We start from the raw sequence: 10,682 nt of genomic DNA, 5'->3' as shown, positions 1-10,682 counted from the left end.
ATCTGGCCTAGATGTCTTTAAAAGGGGATTGGACAAGTTTCTGGAGGAAAAATCCATTACGGGTTACAAGCCATAATGGGCATGTGCAACCTCCTGTTTTTAGAAATGGGCTACATCAGAATGCCAGATGCAAGGGAGGACACCAGGATGCAGGTCTCTTGTTGTCCTGTGTGCTCCCTGAAGCATTTGGTGGGCATTTGGTGGTGAGATACAGGGGGCAATCCTAACTCACTTTTCAGCACTGACATAAGGGCAATGCAGCTCCGAGGTTACTGAACAAACATTTCCGTACTTTGAGGAGGCCTCCATGAGTGCCACCCAACTGCAGAATGCAGCACATGCCCCATTGGCCCATCTATGCCAGTGCTGAAAAGTTGGTTAGGATTTGGACCACAGGAAGCTGAACTAGATGGGCCTATGGCCTGATCCAGCAGGGCTGTTCTTATGTTCTTTCTAGATGCCAGAAGTCTTCTCCATCATCTAGAGATGAAAGCATGTGGGGAGATTCTGGTTAATTAGTTCTGACACTGTGGCAGGCGTGGCTCTTTAATTAGCTGCACTTTACATTCAATGGGAGGCACAGTTGCTCATTGTGGTACGCAATTAATCAGAGCGGTCTTCTTTGTCATCTGTTTACTACCAGAGTTCTGTTGTTGGCAACCTTCAGTCTCGAAAGACTATGGTATCGCGCTCTGGATGGTGGTTCTGGCACAGTTTCTAGTGTGGCTGAAAAGGTCGATTCGGGAGTGACAATCCCTTCCACACTGGGAGCAAGTGTAATGTGTCCCTGGTCTGTCTCCCTGGCTACGGGCCTTCCTTCTTTGCCTCTTTGCCTCAGACTGTTGGCCAAGTGTCTCTTCAAACTAGGAAGGCCATGCTGCACAGCCTGCCTCCAAGCAGGCCGCTCAGAGGCCAGGGTTTCCCACTTGTTGAGGTCCACTCCTAAGGCCTTCAGATCCCTCTTGCAGATGTCCTTGTATTGCAGCTGTGGTCTACCTGTAGGGCGCTTTCCTTGCACGAGTTCTCCATAGAGGAGATCCTTTGGGATCTGGCCATCATCCAATCTCACAACATGACCGAGCCAACGCAGGCGTCTCTGTTTAAGCAGTGCGTACATGCTAGGGATTCCAGCTCGTTCCAGGACTGTGTTGTCCAGGACTGTGTGCCAGCCTATGGTTCTGCCATTCTCCTCCCCCCCCCCCCATTTCCTCTTCCTTCTGGTCCTCCTCTCCTTTTCTGATCTAGGGAGTAGAAGGAGATGGAACAGCAGTGCACAGACACAGATAGGTGCCTCTCACCAAGCTTGCTTCCTGACATAACTGCTTTAGGGCCCAATCCTATCCAATTTTCCAGGCCCGGTGCAACTACAATGCAGCCCCATGGTAAGGGAACAAATGTTCCCATACCTTAAGGACGCCTCTGTGACTGCTGCCCCACTACAAGATGCAGTGCCTGCCCCATTAGCACAGTTGCACAGGCACTGGAAAATTGGATAAGATTGGGTCCTTAGTTGGTCTCATGGATGGGTCAACCCTGCACTTCACAGTTAATTTGGGGGAATTCTAGAGCTTAAGGGTACACCAGGTATTCATCTAATTCTCACTTAATTTTGAGAAGAGTTGCCCACTTCTAATAATGAACACTAGCAAAGGCATCTCCCACATCTGCACATGTATAGCAGCAAAGAATGGAAAAGAAGGGGAAATGGAAGAGAAACTGTTGATGTTTGGTAAAGTGAGAGGGCGGTCAGAGTTTAAACACAAATTGAATCTTTTCATGCTCCAGGGTGCCTAGAGTTGCAAGCTACGTAAAGGCTAATTCAGACTTTTACTTAAAGGTGGCTGTTGAAAACCACTTCTGAGTGATGGGGGCTCTAGAAAGCTGTGTGGGTGAGATCCTGTTGACCGCACAATCCAGCCAGCTCTTATGATTCATAAGTTAGGAAAAAAGAGCTTCACGGAGTGCTGGCCACACAGAAGAGGCTGTCAAAAGAAGACATGCTGAGGAGGTAATATTTGAATCAACACTAGCAGCGACACTTTTGCCCTCCCTCACAGCATGGTTTCAATCTGGATCAGGGCCCCTGTGACAGGGATGCTGAGAGTTGGATTGGGCATGGGGAAAGATGCCTGATTGCCTCCCCGCCCCTTCCGAAGCTTTCCTACAAACCAGTTGTTACTACAAATTTTTAAGCGACAGTTTTAACTTGGCATGAGCAAGATTGGAACTAAATGAAAACATTTATCTGAATGGGATAACATCCTTACTTTGAGTAATGCTGCTGTGTTTCTTTTCTTCTATCTCAACAAAGTCCTCTTCATTTGATTTTTCTTCTAATAATAATGGTTGGCAACCTTCAGTCTCGAAAGACTATGGTATAAGCCTACAGCACCCGGTATTCCCAGGCAGTCTCCCATCCAAGTTCTAACCAGGCCTGACCCTGCTTAGCTTCCAAGATCAGATCATTACCCTGCATATGCCTGATCTCATCTGATCTTGGAAGCTAAGCAGGGTCAGGCCTGGTTAGTACTTGGATGGGAGACCACCTGGGAATACCGGGTGCTGTAGGCTTATACCATAGTCTTTCGAGACTGAAGGTTGCGAACCAACCTAATAATAATGCATGGGCATCTAAGGATGGCTTTAACTCTCTCCCTTGTTATTATTTTAAAACAAAGCCCAGGTAAAATAAACTTGCCTGCTCCCTTTATTTATTATTATTATTGTTATTGTTATTGTTATTGTTATTGTTATTGTTATTATACTGCTGGGGCCTAGTAGTTCTGCTTTGAAGGTGCAAATTTCGCTTTCCCATGTTTTAATTGTACTAATACACGTTGGTGCTCATGGAGAACATCTGGGCTGCATTTTCACTACAGCTTTAACGCATGTCTATTCCCCCAAGGCATTCTGGTGGGACTGTAGTTTGTTAAGGAATCAGAGAGCTGTTAGAGCTATCCTTAACAAAAATACGTTCTCCGGGATGCATTGGGGGAATAAAAGAGCATTGAGAGTGGATTAAAGCTGTAGTGGAAAAGCAACCCTGAATGAATTAGTTTTGTAATGTATAGTTTGTTCTGTTTGACTTGGGCCCCCTGGAAGCCTGGGCCCTGGGGATTTTACTCCCCGATTCCTGTCCTGTGGCTGTATACTACTGCTCCCCCTCCAAAACAGGTTTGTGCATTCTTCCCACAAACATTCAGGACTAAACTATGTGTTTGACATCACCTCTAGAGTGGTCTTAATACACATGACAGATTCTGTTTCTGACAGACAGAAGTCCATTTACTTTCCGTTCCAAGTGTGGAGAAAAAAAAAAGTATATTTATCAGGGATGAGAACTTGGCACTGAGCCGAGGTTAGCGTTCCGAGTCTTCCCCCTGTGCAACTTGAGTCATGCACGAATCCTAGCAGGCATCTTTTGCTGACTCACCCCCCAAATTTCCGAGTCATTTTGACTCGTGTCAGAGTCTTTGGGGTCAGTCATGCGAGGACATGGACTGAAAGGGACTGGGAGAGGCATTCAAGCTCAGCAAGGCAGGAAGGGACAGGTTGAACAGCGGGAGGGGATAAAAGCAGCAAGTGGGAGAATGGTCACAAGGCAGCTTACGTTAAGAGTATGACCCAATCCTTTATAGCTCTACTTAGAAGTAGTCCCATTACAGCCAGTCATTCAGTGAGGCAGCTTCTTCCTTCCAGGTAACAATGGCTGGAGCTGTGAAGAATCGCTTTTTGGATTCTCTGCCTCCATTCCCGCCTTCCAGCCAATCCTAAGCCAAAAAAAGTAAGTAAACACACCCAGACACAGACAGATTTGAGTCTGTACCCATGGGGACTCATTTCCAAGTCAGTGGCTCAAATCTGAGTTAGTGCCCGAGTCAGTGACATGCCCGACTTGAGTGTACATGAGTCAGTGAAGCATGTGTGCTTTTGCGACTCAGACTCGAATCATGTGACGAGTTCCCAACCCTGATATTTATATACCTCTGACCCAGCCTGAATATGGAATCGCAATACGGCTCCATCAATCCAATAAATTCATTGAATGTGTGGAATGGGTTCCACTGGGGACAGCAGACTCTGCCTCACTCCATAAATTATTTTGCCAGTCTTTCATGTTTTCTGAACTGGGATTCTGGTTTTTCCTTGAAAATATTGAATTTGTTTGATTTTTGTGTTGACAATGTCTTTAAGCAAAAGTATTATTTCTGTCTGGTTTGGATTTCCTGTTTAATAATGCAGGACAAGACCAGCAATAATTGGCCACAGTCCTTGGCTCGAAATCAATGACAGTTCATATGCTTGATGTTAAATCCATGCTCACATTGAGAACAGTTTCCATTTAGAGTGCAACAAATACTTCATGAACAAGGAAGACAAGCTGGGTATTTTTTTAAAGGCATAATTTAATTCAGAGTAAGTTTTTGGCATTTTTGTGGCATGGTTTTTTCTGCTACTTTTCCACTTTAAATGATTTTAAAAATTACTTTTTTTTTTCTTCATGTAAGGACCCCCCCCCCCTTCTGTCAAAATACTGGAACCAGGTGGTGTTCAAAACACATGTGACTGGAAGCATGTGGTCAGATGCGGAAATACATCGGTGGAAACCATGCCCCGGAAGGGGTGGAGGGTGGGTATGTGACCCCTCTAGGAACTCCTCTTGAGACCCCTGACCACGTGGTGGGGTTTCAGAATGACTGGACCAATGGGGAGTGCGGCGCCCAACGGGCACCATTTTCTGCGCCGCCCCTGGGAATGGGTGCAATGTGACCCCCAGGAACTCCCCTCGGGGCCCTGGACCAATAGGAGGGGGTTTGGGGACCACGGGACCGGCAGTGTGGTGTGGAGGGGGGTCCCGAGGACATGCCAGGGCATGTCTATGAAAGGGGAAGGCATTTAAACCGCTGGGGAGAGGGGGAAAAGCCCTCTTCTTTTTTTTGCAGCCAGCCAAGACTTACCACAACAAACAAGCAAAAAATGGAGAGACCCATGGAACTTGACGTGACTTGGCAGACAGCCAGTGTTTAGGGGCCACACTCAATTTTTATAACCTGGAGCCAGAGCAAGGTGTTGCAGCAATAGACTGGGCTGCATATTTGCATCACGTCGAACAACCGGGTGAGAACGCGACAGCCACAGTCGCGGCCACTGTGGAAAATGCACCAGTCTCTTCCCTAGAGACACCCAAGAGGCCTACAGAGCCAAGCACACAGCTGCCCCACCGCGAAAAAAGCAGAGGAGGCGTTATCATAGTACCAGCTCAGACAATTACGAAAGTCCCTCTCTACATCTTATGTACAAGCTCACCTTAGATGAAGAAAGCCGCTGTTACCCATCTGTCCCATGCAAGTGTGATAAAAATGAGAACGCCCCAGGACCACCCTCCACACCACGTGGCGCTCCCATGGTCCCAAAACCCCCTCCTATTGGTCCAGGGCCCCGAGAAGAGTTCCTAGAGGGGGTCACATGGCACCCCATTTCCGGGGGCGGTGCAGAAAATGGCGTCCATTGGGCATCACCCTCCCTATTGTTCCAGCCATTCTGAAACCCCCACCACGTGGTCAGGAGTCTCGAGAGGAGTTCCTAGAAGGGTCACGTGCCTACCCTCCACCCCTTCCGGGGCGTGGTTTCCGCTGACGTATTTCCGCATCTGACCACGTGCTTCCGGTCACGTATGTTTTGAACACCATGTGGTTCCAGTATTTTGACAGAAGAGGGGGTCCTTATACTACTATTGTAGTTCTCACAGAGGGCCGTTCAGCAAAGTTAATACTGCGATGCAGGGAATCTTGTGGAGTGGCTTAAATCAGATCTCATACCTTGTGATGAAATGAAACACTATGTTATATGTTAGCACAGATTTATTTTGAAAGCTGTCGAATGCTTTCTACATATTAATATTTATATGGAAGTTTAAATACACAGCTATGAGGGATAAGACGTTTGTCCTCTTCCCCCAGGTGAGGAAAATAGTCCACCCCAATGAGGCTACTCAATTCTACAGCAACCCTTGGGTTGAGTCAAGAGCCTCCGTGTCAGGCGGTGGAATGGACATGGAGGTTCAGGATCTGGTGGAGCAGAGCTCCACTGGTCCCTCCTTCCTCCTGCCCTGCTCTCTCCCCCTGGCACACCTCCTCCCTACCCTCTCCCCACCCTCCCTCCTCCTCCCCCCACCCCAGAACGTCTTCTCCCCGCCTCCCCCCATCTCCACTCATCTCTCCACCACCTGGTGATCCATGTGACTGCCGAGCTGCGGAGCACTGGTGATCCATTGGTGCTAACCTAGTGCCGGCTGGTGCTGAGGGTTGTATTGGCAACCTTCAGTCTCGAAAGACTATGGTATCACGCTCTGAAAGGTGGTTCTGGCACAGCGTCTAGTGTGGCTGAAAAGGCCAATCCAGGAGTGACAATCCCTTCCACACCAGGAGCAAGTGCAGTCTGTCCCTGGTCTGTCTCCCTGGCTATGGGCCTTCCTACGAACGTGTTTTATAGCATGTTTGTGACACTCACCACCAGCAGAGCACTGGCGGTGCGAGCTCAGGAATGGGCTGTAAGTGATTAAGAGCGCAATCCTAACCAACTTCCCAGCACTGGCATAGCTGTGCTGGGGGGGGGGGCATGTGCTGCATCCTGCAGTTGGGGTGCAGCCATGGGCCTCCTCAAGGTAAGGCAGTGTTCATTCCTTTACCTCCGAGTTGCATTGCCCTTAAGTCAGTGCTGAAAAATTGGTTAGGATTGCAACCTAAAACTGTAATTTTAAGTACTATTATAACAAAGATTCAGGTACTCTCCATAATCAAGGTCTGCCTTTTGCCAAAAGATTAGTTTTCTTTGAGCAGGCTTGCAGAACATTAGCTTGATAGGAGGGTTAATGGAAAGCCCATTCATGCTGATGTTGGATATTTATCTTTCCCTTTACCTAAGGGTGAATGTATTGTATTCTCATGGAACTGTGCTGATTGATGAAGGCCTGTATTGGCCAATTTGGCTGTTTGTAGATAAACTTTAAATGAGAAAAGAAGTCTTGGGAAAAACACTACAATAATTGTCAAGAGTTGCATGACATGCCTGTCGTAGGCTTTCTTCCAGCTCTTTCCTTGCACTGCTAAATGGGGAGCTGTCAGACAGCAACAAATTTGGCAGGTGACAGTTGCCAAAGATAACCAGTGCTGGGTCCAGATGTCCTTTGTTGTACTCTTCAGAATTGCCAGTGTTTTTCATTTCATGTCTCCCAGAGAATCGTTTGCACAACCGTAGACGGCGAGGCCTCCGTGACTTTCCCTTAAGGGAGAGCTTTGCATGAAGGGGGGAAAAACCGCAACAATTTTGTTCTCTTGTCTTTTTACGTAGAGGCCAAGCTGGTGCATTACATGCGACTGGAATGTACGGTCTTATGAATCAAAACAACTTGGCTTCTTTCATGTTGGAGAGCCGCATTGCTATCTAAGGCTGAAGACAGATGTTACATAAAACAGAGCTCACAGCGTGTTCGTTTGCGGCGCTTCTTTGAGCCTGCGTTCCCAAACAGAACTGTCAGGCAAGCGTAACAGGCTGACAGCTGTACCCCTCCCCGCCCGCCCACTTGCTCTCTCTCACTTTCTGCCACTTCGTCTTCCACTTCTGGCTGGAGAGAAAGCTCACGGCAGGCTGCAGCTCATGCGTTTGCCAGCCAAATGCCAGAGATGCGGAAGGAGGCTGTGCCGCTTCTATTTCAGGCACTGGGCCGCGAGGTGCTTTGTCACTTTCTTTCGCAGATGCGGAGGAGGTGGTGGGACTCCAGTGGGCAGAGCGGAATATGGGGACTGACTGCTTCAGCCAGCGTCTGGTGAGGTCGGTGACGGCACAGCCGTCGGCACACTGGTGTGCTGTGAAAGAATCACAGCTGTGAGAGTTTGGAGCACAGCGGTTGAAAGTAGCTGAGAAACTTCTGGGTTCTGAGACTCTTCCTCTACCGGCAGAGGAGGAAGGACAGACAATTCATGATTACAGACAGTTGCCCTAGAAACAGAACCATAGCACCCAGAAAAGTCTCCTCGAAGCTGGAAGTGATATCACATGAAACAAAGACCATTTTGTGTGTGCTGTGCAAAGCAAAATGTTGAAAACCACTGGGTCAGCCAGTAAACGTGTCTGTTAATGCCATGGCAAACAAATGTTATGGAGGAGAGCCATGAATTTTCTTTTGTGTCATGGGTGTCTCAACTCATGGGTGTCTCAACCTCAGCACTAGGAAAGGACCGGCTGACTCTTCTCCTGTTCTGCACTTTTACAGTCCCTAGCAGATGGCAGTGGAGGGTGGGAAAGAAGGATCATGGGCCCTGTTTCCAAACATTCATGATAAAGTCTGAAAAGAGCACCCACACACACCACCATACGCGTGCCAGGATTTCCCAGGTAATCAGGATGCCTGAAAAAGCTGTACGCATGGAGGATACTATTCAGACGTTGTTATGAATTGGGTGTACTTGATCTCATCCCTTCCCTCCAAGCTCTGGAAAGGGCTCTATTTAGTTGTCATATTTTGCTTCAAAGAATCCTATGTATTCTAGTTTCCTGAGGTCTCTGTGAGCTTTCACAGATTGCCTGACCCTTTGCAGAAGAGGCAGTTGTCACTAGGCCATCATGACAGCGAGACAGATAGGAAACCGGTTTCAGTTTGTAGTGTTGAGGACATGCTGTCATGTCACTCTAATCCAGTGGTCCCCATAGGGGAGTTGGGGACCAGGTAAGGATTTGCATGGGCAGTGCCAGCGCCTCAGGGACTACAGTACTGTCTCTTCCAAGAAAACGGTTTGTTGTGAAAACCTTGGTATGTATGAATAATATCATCATGTTATATATCAATGGAAAGGTAATTTAATGCTGAATGCAATGAAACAAACGGAGCTGGAATATCTGGATTCTGTCAAAAGTTATGACCAATTACCAGAAAATGTTTTATTTATTTACTTAATAAATTAAATTTGATTTCATCATGGAGGGGGGCTCCAAAATCTTTGACGCCACATAGCAGATGCCTTAGCTATGGCACTGCCCCATTTTTCACTTTTTAAAAAAAGTCTTCATATGATGTCTATTCCAGAAGTGATGTCACTTCCCGGGCATCACTTTGCACTTGGCACTGGGTTACACTTTCATTAGCTGTGCCACTGAATAAAGACTCATCAGGTTTGGAATTGGTATCTGCCACTGAACCTTGCCATCAGATTTTAAGCTACTCTTTTCCTTTACAAGGAACAGGTCGTTTTTTTGCACATTATTTTCCACGTTTTTAGCATCTGCTTTCGGTAAGGATTGAAATAGCTCCATCAGCAAAATAAGACATTGCAAGGATCTCAGTTTGTCCATGAAATAATGTAGATTCATTCCAAAGCAGAAGCTAGCCAAAATCTCCTGAGATTTCATCCTTCTAAAGTTCCCAATTAAGCATTATTTGCAGAAGACTCAACTTTGCTATGCTTTTGTATTTTTATTGTTGCTAAAAATCAATGCATGCTAATCAGCTATTCAGATGGTTTCAGTTCACATATGTCCTTAGTATGCAGATTTTAGACATGGTGGGAGGAATTAAACTTTCTTTTGAGTAGACACGCATGGGATTGTGCTGTGTATGTCTTTATTTGTTTCTGTGTACTTAATGCACTTATACCTGCCATTCACTGCATAAAATAACAAAGCAATGAAAAACAATACAACAATTTAAACATTTAAAACTCATTGAGGCATTAAGTTATACCTTAGAACGCAATACCTTAAGCCCCTTGATCAGTGAATGTCCTCATACAGACATCTGATTTCAGAGAAAATGAGGGTGAACAGGACACAAAACCTTCCCATGTTCTTGGCCTACATGTTAACATGAAAGCAGAAGATTTATAAGAAGGCTGTAGAAATACAGGGAAGATATGACAGAGAGCCCAGTTGGGAGATGAATGACAATGGGTGATGCATAAGGGAGGGGGGTGATGACATCACTATTGGCCAAAATGTTTAAAATCTTGATATTTTTTAATAATACCATCACAGCAACTGTTACCCTGCACATGCCTGATCCCGTCTGATCTCAGAAGCTAAGCAGGGTCAGGCCTGGTTAGTACTTGGATGGGAGACCGCCTGGGAAGACCGAGTGCTGTAGGCTTATACCATAGTCTTTCGAGACTGAAGGTTGCCAACCAACCAACCAACCAACCATGTTATTTATTATCTGACGTGTAATTTAATGCAGAATGCAATGAAACAAACCATTTTGAAATACCTGTATTCTATCAAACAACAGCCAAAAAAACTACCAAGCATGGGGCAATCATCACACCCACCTCCCGGGCTGTTTCCCTGCTTACTGCAGGGGAGGAGGTCCATCATGGGGGTGACAAGCCAGCCTTTGTGCACCGTGTGATGCAAACCCTAGTGACACCACTGACACGGAGAGGACCAGCAGTAGCAATGTTGATGGGAAGAATATTTGATGCTTCACAGATGAGCTGAAATATCACATCCAAGCCCTAAAAATTATTCCTGAATGGATTCACCTTAAGATGGTTCCCAATTTAATTTCCCCAAGCTGAGTACTGCTCTGTTAAGCTAGGGTACCTCCTCCTCATATATTGAGAGAAGAAAAGAAAAATTACTTAAGATAAAAGAGATGAAAGTGAGTACAGTCTTATATGTGATGTGAGGTCTGT

General features: G+C 46.5%; 2 pseudogenes; both read left to right on the top strand.

Annotated features, from left to right (window-relative positions):
* The first annotated feature begins 2,450 nt into the window (after nt 1-2,450).
* Nucleotides 2,451-2,571, top strand: LOC136658176 (5S ribosomal RNA; annotated as a pseudogene).
* A 7,447-nt stretch (nt 2,572-10,018) lies between these two features.
* Nucleotides 10,019-10,138, top strand: LOC136657911 (5S ribosomal RNA; annotated as a pseudogene).
* Nucleotides 10,139-10,682: the final 544 nt, after the last annotated feature.

The sequence above is a fragment of the Tiliqua scincoides genome, chromosome 7 (assembly GCF_035046505.1).
Source record: "Tiliqua scincoides isolate rTilSci1 chromosome 7, rTilSci1.hap2, whole genome shotgun sequence".
Taxonomy (NCBI): domain Eukaryota; kingdom Metazoa; phylum Chordata; class Lepidosauria; order Squamata; family Scincidae; genus Tiliqua; species Tiliqua scincoides.
Note: the sequence above shows the minus strand (reverse complement) of the source record. Positions and strands in the feature narration are given on the sequence as shown.